At 34.9% G+C, this 12,259-nt stretch overlaps 1 protein-coding gene and 1 long non-coding RNA gene across 6 annotated transcripts in view; one reads left to right on the top strand and one right to left on the bottom strand.

Annotated features, from left to right (window-relative positions):
* The window catches only part of LOC134739050 (uncharacterized), a 79,115-nt gene extending 70,064 nt beyond the window's left edge, over positions 1-9,051 (top strand). Inside the window, exons 4-5 of one of the 2 annotated variants that reach the window (XR_010125478.1) lie at positions 3,953-4,125; positions 7,348-9,051. This is a non-coding gene — a long non-coding RNA (uncharacterized LOC134739050). The remainder of the gene's footprint in view (positions 1-3,952; positions 4,126-7,347) is intronic. The other variant, XR_010125479.1, reaches the window with a different exon arrangement.
* The window catches only part of DIAPH2 (diaphanous related formin 2), a 908,418-nt gene that overhangs the window by 58,007 nt on the left and 838,152 nt on the right, over positions 1-12,259 (bottom strand). The window lies entirely within an intron of this gene.

Below are 12,259 nucleotides of genomic sequence, written 5' to 3'. Positions count from 1 at the left end.
TTGTCAAGCACTTGCCTGTACAGTGTAAACATTCTGCAGCACCTACCATTTTATACATGATTGATTTGTATATTTATTTATATCTTCTAATTGGTTGCATAATGATCAATTCTGTATTAATAAGTTGGTGATTTTTTTCTTTGCGTTTTAAATTTACAACATGACTTTTAAAACATGCAAAACAATGAAATATGATTTAAACCACTGTGAAGCTAACTATGACTTCACTTAATCTCAGCAAGTTGCTAATTACCAGAAAATTCTACTGCAAAGTTTGCAAATCAATTAAAAACTATTCAAATCTGGTTTGCATGTTTGCACAAGGATAAATGATATAGCATATTTTCTCAGCTCCTGTGAAGGTGTCTGTTTCCATTTGACATTCCCAACTTCCTGGAACTCGTCTTTGTTTAATTAAACGCACATGTGCATGGGGGTGGGAAGGGAAACCAGACAAAGGTAAACAAAACAATAGAAAACTGTGTCCATTCACCTAAGCCTTAAAAAAATGTAAAAAATTTTCACTCAGATCCTATCAGTGACTCACTGCAGTTCATATATTTCTATTCTGTATCCCAAATTGAGCAATTTTGGGCAAATACTTGCTAATGCGAACAGTGTACTGAGTATGACAAGGATAGAAGACAAGCATTGTCTTTAGGGATCTTTCACTGATAGAGCAGATGGATAATCATGGGCCAGTCACTTAAATTAATGCTTCTGGAAAGCAAAACACTTTTTATCCAGTGGCATTTCTTTGCTCATTTCCTTCATTTGTAAATTCAGCATAATCCTAAATAATCTATAATGGGGTAAACATGCAACTCATGTCTTAATGAATGAGTATTATATCCTTATAACACGGTGGGGACAGTATGTGAAGTATAAATTTGTGTATTTTTTTGTGGTTTGTTTTCTTATCTTCCATGGTACCTTCCAGTAGAATAGGGTCTTAAGATAGAATTAATTCAGTTACAAGAAAATAAAGAAAATTACATTTCTTATGCATCTTAGTTTACTGATTTCAGATTCATACCAATTATATATATCAAAAGACTATGATTTCTAAGCTCTTTTAAAATTGAGTGCCAAAATTAAATGAATGAATAAACAAAATAACCTGTCAAAAGAAGTTATACATATCTGTCTACACCAAGGGAGTCTTAATGTGATTGCCAGGTACCTGTTTGTTCGTCTTGTACTATTGCTTTAAAACTAAATTATTCTGCTTTTAGAAAATGACATAGGCTGGTATCTGGCTTAAACCTAATGAAACTCAAGCGAATTCCAATTTTGAACCATCAATTTCTTCTAGAATTTGGCTTTTAAAAACCCCAAAATATTTGGAGGTCGGTATCAAGAAAAGAAAGGAAAGACTATATTGTTTTAAGTCAGAATTTTGTCATTCCTTTTACCCTTTAGAGAACCTTGAGCCTTCTGTAGAGACCTCTCTGGGAGATCTACTCTAATCATAACCGAAAATCTGACTGTATTTTTTTCAAGCTGCAATGCCTCACTGCCATTTTTATAGTTAAGGCACCACAGAGAGTGGGATGGACTGGAATCATTCTGACCACTGACAAATATTTTGTGCATTGAAAGATTTTGTGGGAGGGTAAGCTATATAGAAAGCTATTTAATTCTTTTGATCGGGTTACAAAACCAGTTGTCTTAATGCAGTGAGCAAGGTGGTGTTTTTTTTTTTCTTCTTTCTAAGTATATTTAACATTTAAAAATGAAAGTGGTCTGTGGGTTGTAAATGAAAACAAAATGAAAAACAAAAACTAAAGACAGAATGATTAAATATAGTTCAAATTATTCTCAGTAGTATTAAGATACAGAATCCTAGTGGAGTCTTGAATCTATCTATGGGGCAACTTTCTTTATTCAGTGTTTTAGAGATGGATCTACTTAGATAGAAATCAACCACAAAGGAAAAGTCAATTTAGTTTATCTTCACTTTTGACTTTATTTGAGAGGGAGTTTCTGGCTAGTACAGCATCCTTTTCAATTTGTTTCGGTATAATGTGCAGCAGATACACTTGATTAATGAACTGATTAGCAACTTCTTTAATTATTTTCCAGTAGTTTTTTCATTATCAAAGCTGCAGTAAATCCATAAAGTTAGTGCTCTTTAACTTTAGTAAAAACTTTATAAACAAGTTTTTTTTTCCTAAAAAGGATGAACAGAAAATATTAAAAACGTTTAATTTCAAAATAGGTTTCTAAGACCTCTCTTACATATAAATCCTGTATCTTTCATTTCTCTAAAAGCTGTAAATGTAAGGGATCACAAAGCTTTCACAATATAATAGTTAAGATTATACTAAGCAATATGGAGAAAATTCTAGATTTTATTTATAATTCAGTAATCTTTAAGCCATATTATGTATAGAAATGATAGAAATAAAATATTCAATAATTTAGTACAAAGATAAACCAGGCTAGATATTGGATTTGACTTCTGTTAATGACGTATTGCTGCCTAATAAATTATGGCAAAATTTAATGGCTTAAAACACTAAACATTTATTACCTCACAGTTTCTATATGTCAAGAATTTAGACTTGGCTGGGCGCGGTGGCTCACACCTGTAATCCCAGCACTTTGGGAGGCCGAGGCGGGCGGATCATGAGGTCAGGAGATCGAGACCATCCTGGCTAACATGGTGAAACCCCGTCTCTACTAAAAATACAAAAAATTAGCTGGGCGCAGTGGTGGGCGCCTGTAGTCCCAGCTACTCTGGAGGCTGAGGCAGGAAAATGGCCTGCACCCGGGAGGCGGAGCTTGCAGTGAGCCGAGATCACACCACTGCACTCCAGCCTGGGTGACATAGCGAGACTGTCTCAAAAAAAAAAAAAAAAAAAAAGAATTTAGTCTTAGCTTAAGTAGTGTCTCTGGCACAAGGTCTATTATGAGGTTATAGTCAAGCCACTGACCAAGGCTTCGGTTTCAAATAAGGTTCAACCAGGACAAGACCTTCTTCTAAGTCCATTCACATGGCTACTGGCAACCAGGTTTTCCTGGACATGTGGCCCACTCTATAAACTGCTTAAGTGTCCTCACAACATGGAAGCTCATGATCCGTGAGACAGAGAGTGAGCACAGAAGATGGAAGGGAACCACATTCTTTTTATAACCTAATCTCAGAAGGGACATCCCATCAATTTCTCCTTCTGTTGTTAGAAGCCAGTCACTAGGCCAAGCCCAAACTCAAAGAACATGAATACCAGGAGGCAGAAATCATTCGGAACTATCTTAGAGGCTGTTTACCACACCTAACTAACCTGTTAAAATTAAGTGAACGTATCTACTTAAATAAACTCAAGCCTTATTATAGCATCACTTAAGTGGTTTCTGTCTCTTCCCGTCTATCATGATTGCCCAATAGACATTCAAATATAAGATAGGATTTTGAAATTCTACTGCTCAAAAACCTCTAATACAGAATGATGTTCAAACTCCCCAGTCATATATTTGGCCTTCCAGGATCTGACTTCTCACTCTAGTTGCACTGGGCTACTTGTAAACATTGCATGCTTTTCCACCTTTATGCCCCCTCTATCTGAAATACCACCCTATCCTCCTAGTCCATTTTTACCTACTGACGTTTCCTGCATTCATTTAGGGCCCAATTCAAATACTTTTTCTGCCCTTAATGCTTCTGAGATATCCCTAGTAAAAGTCAATCCTTCTCTCCTCCATATGTCCATATAATTCAGTTTTACCTCTATTGTGAAATATGAATATATATTGTAATAAAAGTATTAGAATATGTTTGCTTCCTCCAATGAACTGTATGGTCCTTGAAAACAGAGATCATGGTTTATTCAGCTTATTTTCAACCCTTACAGTACCTAGCACAATATTGTGCTTATAATTCAGCAGTAAAGAAATGTATTTTAGACTTAATTGCTTGTGTATAATTTTGTATAATTTTTATATAATCCAGGTCTGTATTGGATCCCACTCAATCTGATGACATGTTCTTTGGTGACAGAGTTTTATGAGGTTTCAGGGTACATGATTTTCAATCCAATATTTAATCATACTTGAAAAAAGTGTAACTGGACTGTTGGATTTACGGGAGAAAGGTGGGAAGCCAAAATGCTATAGAAAGAAGAGGTAAGTGATCCAGTACAGAAATTCTACAAACAGGTATTTCTAGTGTGGAATATTCGAAGACATTGGTAATTTGATATACTCTGATACAAATATGAAATGGTTATGTGTATTTTAATATACTTGTCATACCTGTACAATCGTCTACTTAAAAACAGCTGGTCAAAATGTTGAGGATAAATTTCATGTAGTAATAATGTGTTAAGATCAGAATAATAGAATTTTTAAAAAATTTAAAAGCTGACTCATATGATATTTTCATTCCAATGAGCCAGAAGTACTAGTGTGGCTTCATATGGTCAATACTATATCTGAGTGCTTGGATGACAAGGGCTCTTCATGGAAAATTCTACATTGAGTTTTCAAGGTGAAAAATGGTCTTAAGTTTTCAGTGAGATTTATTTTGTCCTTGTCCATAAGATGCTACATATTATAATAGCTGAGCCTGAGTTAGCACTGATAAGCTTTTAAAATTATATTTCCTTATGATATACTTACCTGCATCATCTTCCTCTAATTCCTCATTTAGTAAACTTCTTGAAATTCTTAGAATCCCTTGATATTAAAAGTGTTCCCTTTGTGTGGTATCTCTATGAAGTATAAAGCAATTACATCATTTACATAGCACTTTCCCTAAGGATGTGTAAAAGGTTGGAATGAAGACTCTAGTCTCTGTCGTTTGTATAAATTGTGTTCACCAATGTTACCACGTACTGGGACCATAGTCTTTTAATCACTTCCTATTCTTATTCTCTATAACATATAGTACTTGAAACAATAATCAGTATATATTTATTTGTATACTTTGTTATTTCAAAAATATAAAGCTAGATGATAGTGACCTTGGGCATGATCTATTCTTTATCAAGTATTTAAAAACCCCATTTGGCCGAGCGCAGTGGCTCACGCCTGTAATCCCAGCACTTTGGGAGGCGGAGGCAGGTGGATCACTTGAGGTCAGGAGTTCAACCAGCCTGGCCAACATGGTGAAACCCTGTCTCTACTAAAAATATAAAAATCAGCTGGGTGTGGTGGCACATGCCTGTAATCCCATCTATTCGGGAGGCTGAGGCAGGAGAATCACTTGAACCCAGGAGGATGAGGTTGCAGTGAGCCGAGATCATGCCACTGCACTCCAACCTGGGCGACAGAGTGAGACTCTGTCTCAAAAAAATAAATAAATACAATTTAAAAAAAACATTTTATGGTATACTTTCAGGGACTTTCTGATTTTAAGAATCCAACATCACTGTTCATAGAAAATTTAACTTTCCCAATACACATATCTTTTAAAATAAAATTTTATTTTAGAATAATTTTAGGTTTAAAGAAACATTGCAGAGATAGTATAAGAGTGCTCATAAACTCTGTATCCACTTTCCCCTGTTGTAAATATCTTATACTAGCATGCTACATATTTGTCAAACAAATAAACCAACATTGATAAGTCATCATTAACTAAAGTCCATACTTTATGCAAATTTCCTTAGTTTTTACATACTATCCTTTTTCTGTTTCGGTATCTCAGCCAGGATACAGCATCACATGTAGCTATCACATCTCTTTGGGCTCCTCTAGATTGTGACAGTTTCTTAAACTTTCCTTGTTTCTGATGACCTTGATACTTTTGAGGAGTAATGGTCAAGTATTTTGTAGAATGTCCCTCAATTTGGGTTTGTCTGACAATTTCCTCATAATTAGACTGGGGTTATATGTTCTGGGGGAAGACGGAGGTAAAATGCCATTCTCATTGCATGAAGAGAACATATTATCTGCCTGTCTTATCACTATCTCTAATGATGTTGATCTTGATCACCTGGCTGAGGTAGCCAATTGACCTACTTTTCATCATTTTTGTTTATCCAAAAGGCATTAGAGACTTAATGAAGTAACTAGAAAATAGTCACACAAGCTATTTAACCTATTTCACCTTACATATGTATATACTAAGTAGTCAGGATTCATGAGGATGTTAAAATTTTTCTTTCATTGTAACACTACAATAAGCTATTTATGGAGAATGTTAAGTAGAAAAGATTAAAATTTTAAAATTAAGAAATAAAATTAGGGTTATTACACTGAATAGAAGTTGCCTTTTGTGCAGTTCACTAAGTATATAAAATACTGATTTGCAGAACTTACACAAGGATTTTTATAGTATAATATTTATATGTACATAATACAATTTTAATCTTTTTCAATGTGATAACTGAAAACTCTCATCTTCAATTCTTGAACATGACCAAGATATTTAGTAAATAAATGATACACATAATTTATAAGAATGGGGGTGAATGAAAACCACATAGAAAAATTTAAGTAATCCTAGCCACAAGGATTTAGGCAATGTGGAATGGCAAAAGAATAAAAATATATAAATTATTAAATAGAACAAGACTAAATGAATGAGGTGATAATTTGTTAAAGAGATGGAAAAGCAAAGGCTGAAAAGTTTTAAAGTAAACAAATTCCAGAAAAATAAAGTAGTTAAAAACTACAGAATTCTTCCATTAAGTCAATAAAAAAATGCTTTCTTTTTTTTTTTTTTAAGCAACACTGAAATTGTGTATATGTATACCCAGAGTACAACTTGTTGCAGAGCATATATACTGACTGTGAACATAAGTATTGATTCTAGAGCAAAAATCATTTGCTTTTAATTTCTGCTCATTTTGGTTGAGTTAGAATGAGTAAACTACTCAGAGGATACAGATCACTACGATTCCATAGAGAGCAATTTCCTTTATTAGAACATTGTCAAAGGAAATCAACAGTATTCTTCAGAAAATTACCATAGTAAATTATTGTTTTTCTTCTCATTCCAAAAGAAATTAGTACAAGATGACATGCAACTGTTGTGGTAAAGATTGGTTCAGGAATGAATCATCAATAGTAGTTAAGGCTAGCGGGGGAGTTTGATGTAGAGCAATATATTTACATGGTCGTAAAGTGTCTTTCCACAGATTGCTTATTAGTTGAAACAGGGAAAATAATACCTATAAAATGTAGATATCAGGCAACACATTGACCAGATGATCGAAGTTAACATTACCAGTGAGGGACAGAGAGACATTATGTGCCTCCAGATGTGAACCATAAGGACATACTTTGCTTATGTAGTAGTTAGGACAGAAGTACATAACCTGAATCTAATCATGAGGTAAATAAATACAAATTGAGGAATCTTCTACAAAATAACTGACCAGTTTTCTTCATATTTAACAGTGTATGCAACGGTATGAGGAACTGTTCCACATTAAAGGAGACTAAGAAGACATAACAACTCAATGCAATGTGTGATTCTGGACTGGATCTTGCATTGGAGGAGAAAAATGCTATAAAAGATATCACTGAGACAGTTAACATCATTGGAACATGGATGGTTGATTAGATGGAAGTATTACATTAATGATACATTTCCTGAATTTGGTAACTTTGCTATTGTTACCTACAAGAATAATCTTGCTCTTAGGAAACAGTAATTGAAGTATTAAAAATTTAAGAGGCATAACAAAATGAATGTGGCTAAATGTTTAAAATGGTGAATCTGAGTAAAGGGTATACAGGAATTTCCAAGTACTATTCTTGCAAATTTTATGTTCAAAATTCAAAAATATTCAAAATATTCAAAATTATTGCAAAATGTAAAAAAAAAAAAAAAATAGAAATAAAGATGAGTTTTGGGAACCCAATTCAGATACCTTATCCACTAAGATTAAACTTGACTAATTACAGATTAAACAGAGCAGGCAAAACCAAATTTGTTGACATCAATTTCCAGTCTCTGGGATTGCCCACTCTAGTGTCAGTCAACTGCCACGTCCTCAGACAGTCTATACAGAGATTCCTTCTGCTGACGAGGAGGAACTAATATCTTAATATGGGTTTTATTTTATGTTAAGTAAGGAGAAGGAATATTTACCAGTTTAAGATTGTTTCCATATTATGCTAGTGAATTTTACTTCAGTTATAATGAATTGAGACATTTCTTCAAACAGGATCACAAGATAAAAATAGTGCAGAGTTAAAGCTGCCTCTACTTTTGGACTTTGGATTTACTTTTTGCATTTTGTTAGCCTATTTCGAACTCTTTCCCATTCTTAATAGTTGCTTGCTGGCAAAGCCGCTTCCTTTGTTTCACATAGGCTGCTTACCTAGCCAGTGCTGGGGAGAAGCCTCCTTCTGGGGATGACACTGGGCCACAATTCAAGATAGAATCAGATTTAGTGACACAAGATTTGGCCTAGACTAGAATACAAAATGAAAAGTAGAAGTTTTACAGCTCACCAAACTGCCTCTGCATTCACTCAGAAAAAAATGTTCCAAAGCGTTCAAGCCAGCTTTTCAGAAATATTATAGTTGTAAAATCTGTGACACCAGTAATAGTTGTGCCAAGCATGAGTTTTATTTTAGTAAGTTGTTTACCTATGCCAATATTTAAGTGTACTTCTGTGCAAAAAGATGTGGATAATAGTTCTCTTTATAGAAAAATCAATGTACCCAAATAGTCATAAAATATCACAGTGTGTACATGCACATGCATTATGCAAGTACAAATAGATCTACATTGTACCAGATGTGATCTAATCATCCTGGAAGCTCTTTTTTAGGTATATGATATGAAAAAATGCTGAACAGGCTTTTTTCTTAGAGTGAAGCCACACATTCCACGTTACTAATAGCAAATTATATTTGACATGTAATTTTAAAATGAAGTTAATCTAAAGTAATAGTGCAACAACAGGGATAAGCAATGAAGCCTTTCATAAGACAAAATGGATTTTAAGATTCTAGAGAGGAGTTTCAGTTACAAGTAATTAGAAATGAAATTTAGGACACGTAAAATGTATTTCTTTCAATGGTTAATTACATTCGGCCATCTATTGTTCCAAATGGTGATGGACTAATAAATTGTAATCATCATCTCTCTACATATTGAATTGTAATGTTTTCATAAGCAGTCTATACAACTAGAGAAACCTATTTCTTTCAATCCTAAAAATTTACTTCAGTAAAACACTGTGTTGTTACATACATGGATGCACACAGATACGTGCACATAACAGATAAATATTAGTATGTATATAAGCATATATACATTTAATTTTGGTCTTGTAAAACAGAATGGGCCTCTAAAAGGCATTTTAACTGTGATCTATGCTATGTCTGTAAAAATTAAGTTAGCCAATTTTACTGGAATACATATTCTAAATATCTCAGATTTATGATGGCATGCTTTGAGTCTAACTAGGTCTCTCAATATACAAGCTCTCTCCCCTCAATCTACAAATGTTATTTCTATTTCCTCTATTAGAAAACAAAGAAAGGAAGAAAAGGAAAGAAGAATAAAGAAAAATAATGTAAAATAGTAGTGGAAAAGGAAGTAAAAATGGAAAACGACTGGAAGAAGGAAGGGGAAGGAAGAGAGAGGAAGGAATGGGAAAGGGGGAAGAGGGAAGGAGAACAATACAACCTATCTCTATTATTTCTAATCAAGTCGATGAGTGTTTCTAGAGAAAATTAAAGAGTCATATATAATAGATTTATGACACTACAAATTAATGGACCAAAACTTTAAGCCCATCATACCTTTCATGTTTCCATAGTCACCTTCCCTACTCACCTCAAATCTGACCTTATCACCATCATGGCCTCTTTATCCACCACTCCACTGAACCTGCACTCACCAACGATCTATATATGAAACCCAAAGGACTTCTTAGTACCTGTGCTCCTTGTTACTACATCCAAAGGACCTCACTGTAGCATAAGTCAGTATCAGCTACTCTTTCCTTATTGAAACAATTTTCACTAATTGTCACTCTCCTCCTACCTCTTTTTAATGGATTCCAGTTCCTTGGAGAGATTCTCAATACTGTCATCTATTTTCTCAAACTTATTAATCATAGTAATTTTAAAAATCATGCTAATTTAAAAGTCTATGAGAATGTCAATAGCTGAATCATTGGTAGGTCTAGTTCTACTGTCTGATTTTTCCCTTGGTTCAGTTTCTTCATAAGCCAATTAATGCATGATTAAATATAGACATTTTGTTTGCAAAAATCTTGGAGCCACTAGATGATATTTTCCTCCAGAGAGGGTTCTCTCTATCATTTATAGGCAGCTGGAGTAGAGGTAGATCACCTTAATCTAATCAAGGAATCAACTAACAAATAGGTGAAGTTGCAGTCTTTCAAAAGTTCAGTCTATATTTAGTTCATACCAATTCCTAACGGGTAGGTTCTTTAAGAGTCCCAAACGAAATGTTAGGGTGTTTCTTGGGGCTGCTCCTCTGTGGAGGGCCCTGAACGTTATTTTCTATTTCTTTTATACTATGAGTGGGAAAGCTCCACTCTGCTTTTCAGTCACTTTCTGCTTGATGAGTTAGGCTTTTTCATCCCATGAACAGCTTAAGGATTTGGCAAATGCCTGGAGGTTAAAACTACTGAGTGCAAATTCATTTCTCTACTCATCCACTCTCTTCAGGATTTTGGCCCCCTTCAGTACTGACTGCCTTGACAGCCCTCAATGTTTTCCTCTCTCTCTAAGCCTATAAGATAGCTGGAACTTCTGGTGACTTCTTTGTATCATGCTGTAAGAATTGGCAAATGCCCCAAAAGGAAATATGCCTCATTTCTCTGTAGTTTTCCTTGCTTGAGATTTAACTTCTCAAGCCCTGGCTGTCTTGGCTACTTCCCAATGCCTTCAAACAGACTTTTTGTCTGTTATCTGGCTTATGTAGATATTCTTGGCAGAGCATTGTTCTGCCACAAGTTACTACACAATTTTCAGAAGTAGAAATCTCTCTTTGGCTATTTTCTTTTCCAGTACTCTCTCTAGGCTTCTTGCCATATGATTGAATCTTAAACATTATTTCTTCTTTTAGGAATATTTGCCTCTTACCTAACTTCTCTTTTCCTGTTTCACTCTGACACATCTTTCTATATCAGTTTAGAATGCTCTAGGATGTGTGCTAATTCCAAAAGTCAGATTTAGGTGATTTTTCTATAAATGCCCTTAATACCCAACAGTACCTCCACATTAACACTTAACATAATTCATTATAATTCCTTATCTACTTATCTGTACCCTCCCCTTATCTGTAAAACATATGAGGGCAGAAGTAATATCATGTGTACTACTGTATTCCAAGTACTTTCCCACTGCATCTCTAAGCACTTAGCACATTGCCTAGAACACAGCACAGTAAAAATTTGTTGAATAATTGTTGGTTGATCAGCTGGCAAACAGCAAAGAGAATTAACTATGTGGCTCTATATCTGTCTTCTTCTACCTCCTCTATTCTTCCTCTTTAGAGTAATCATACTCTTTTGTCCCCCACTGACAGCTCAATTAATGTGATCTTGGGAAATCTATCACACCTATATAACTTGAATAAAGCCAAGCTGCCTCATAGTTCCCTACCAGTACAGAGTCATAGCCAAGTAAAAATGAATGTGAATACAAAACATGACTGAAAAACAATATAAGTAGTTACCAAATCCTTTCCAAGGATATCAAAGGAGGATCCCATTTATAATGTGCAACAGAACTAAAATCTTTTTTTTTTTTAATGATACAGTGTCTTGCTCTTTCGCCCAGGCTGGAGTGCAGTGGCGCCATCTCAGCTCACTGCAACCTCCGCCTCCCGGATTCAAGTGATTATCCTGCCTCAGTCTCCTGAGTAGCTGAGATTACAGACATGCGCCACCATGCCCAGCATATATATATATATTTTTTTGTAGAGATGAGGTTTCACCATGTTGGCCAGGCTGGTCTCCTGACCTTGTGATCTGCCCACCTTGGCCTTTTTTTCTCTATATTTCTCTGACTCAACCTTTGACACTTAGAAGGTAGCACACTTCCAACATATCCTTCCCTCTTCCAAGGTATAGTCCATACAACTTTCCATAGTTTGAATGTTTATCCCCCAAACCTGATGTTGAAATTTGATCCCCAATGTTGGAAGTGGGGCCCGATAGGAGGAATTTGGGTCATGGAGGTGGATCCATCATGAATGACTTGATGTCTTCCCTGTGGTAATGAGTGAGTTCTTGCTCTGTTAGTTCCGGAGAAAGCTGGTTGTTTAAAAACAAAAGCAAAAACAAAAACCTGTAAGCTCCCTTCCCTCTCTCTT

This window comes from Pongo pygmaeus, chromosome X, assembly GCF_028885625.2.
Source record: "Pongo pygmaeus isolate AG05252 chromosome X, NHGRI_mPonPyg2-v2.0_pri, whole genome shotgun sequence".
NCBI lineage: Eukaryota > Metazoa > Chordata > Mammalia > Primates > Hominidae > Pongo > Pongo pygmaeus.
Note: the sequence above shows the minus strand (reverse complement) of the source record. Positions and strands in the feature narration are given on the sequence as shown.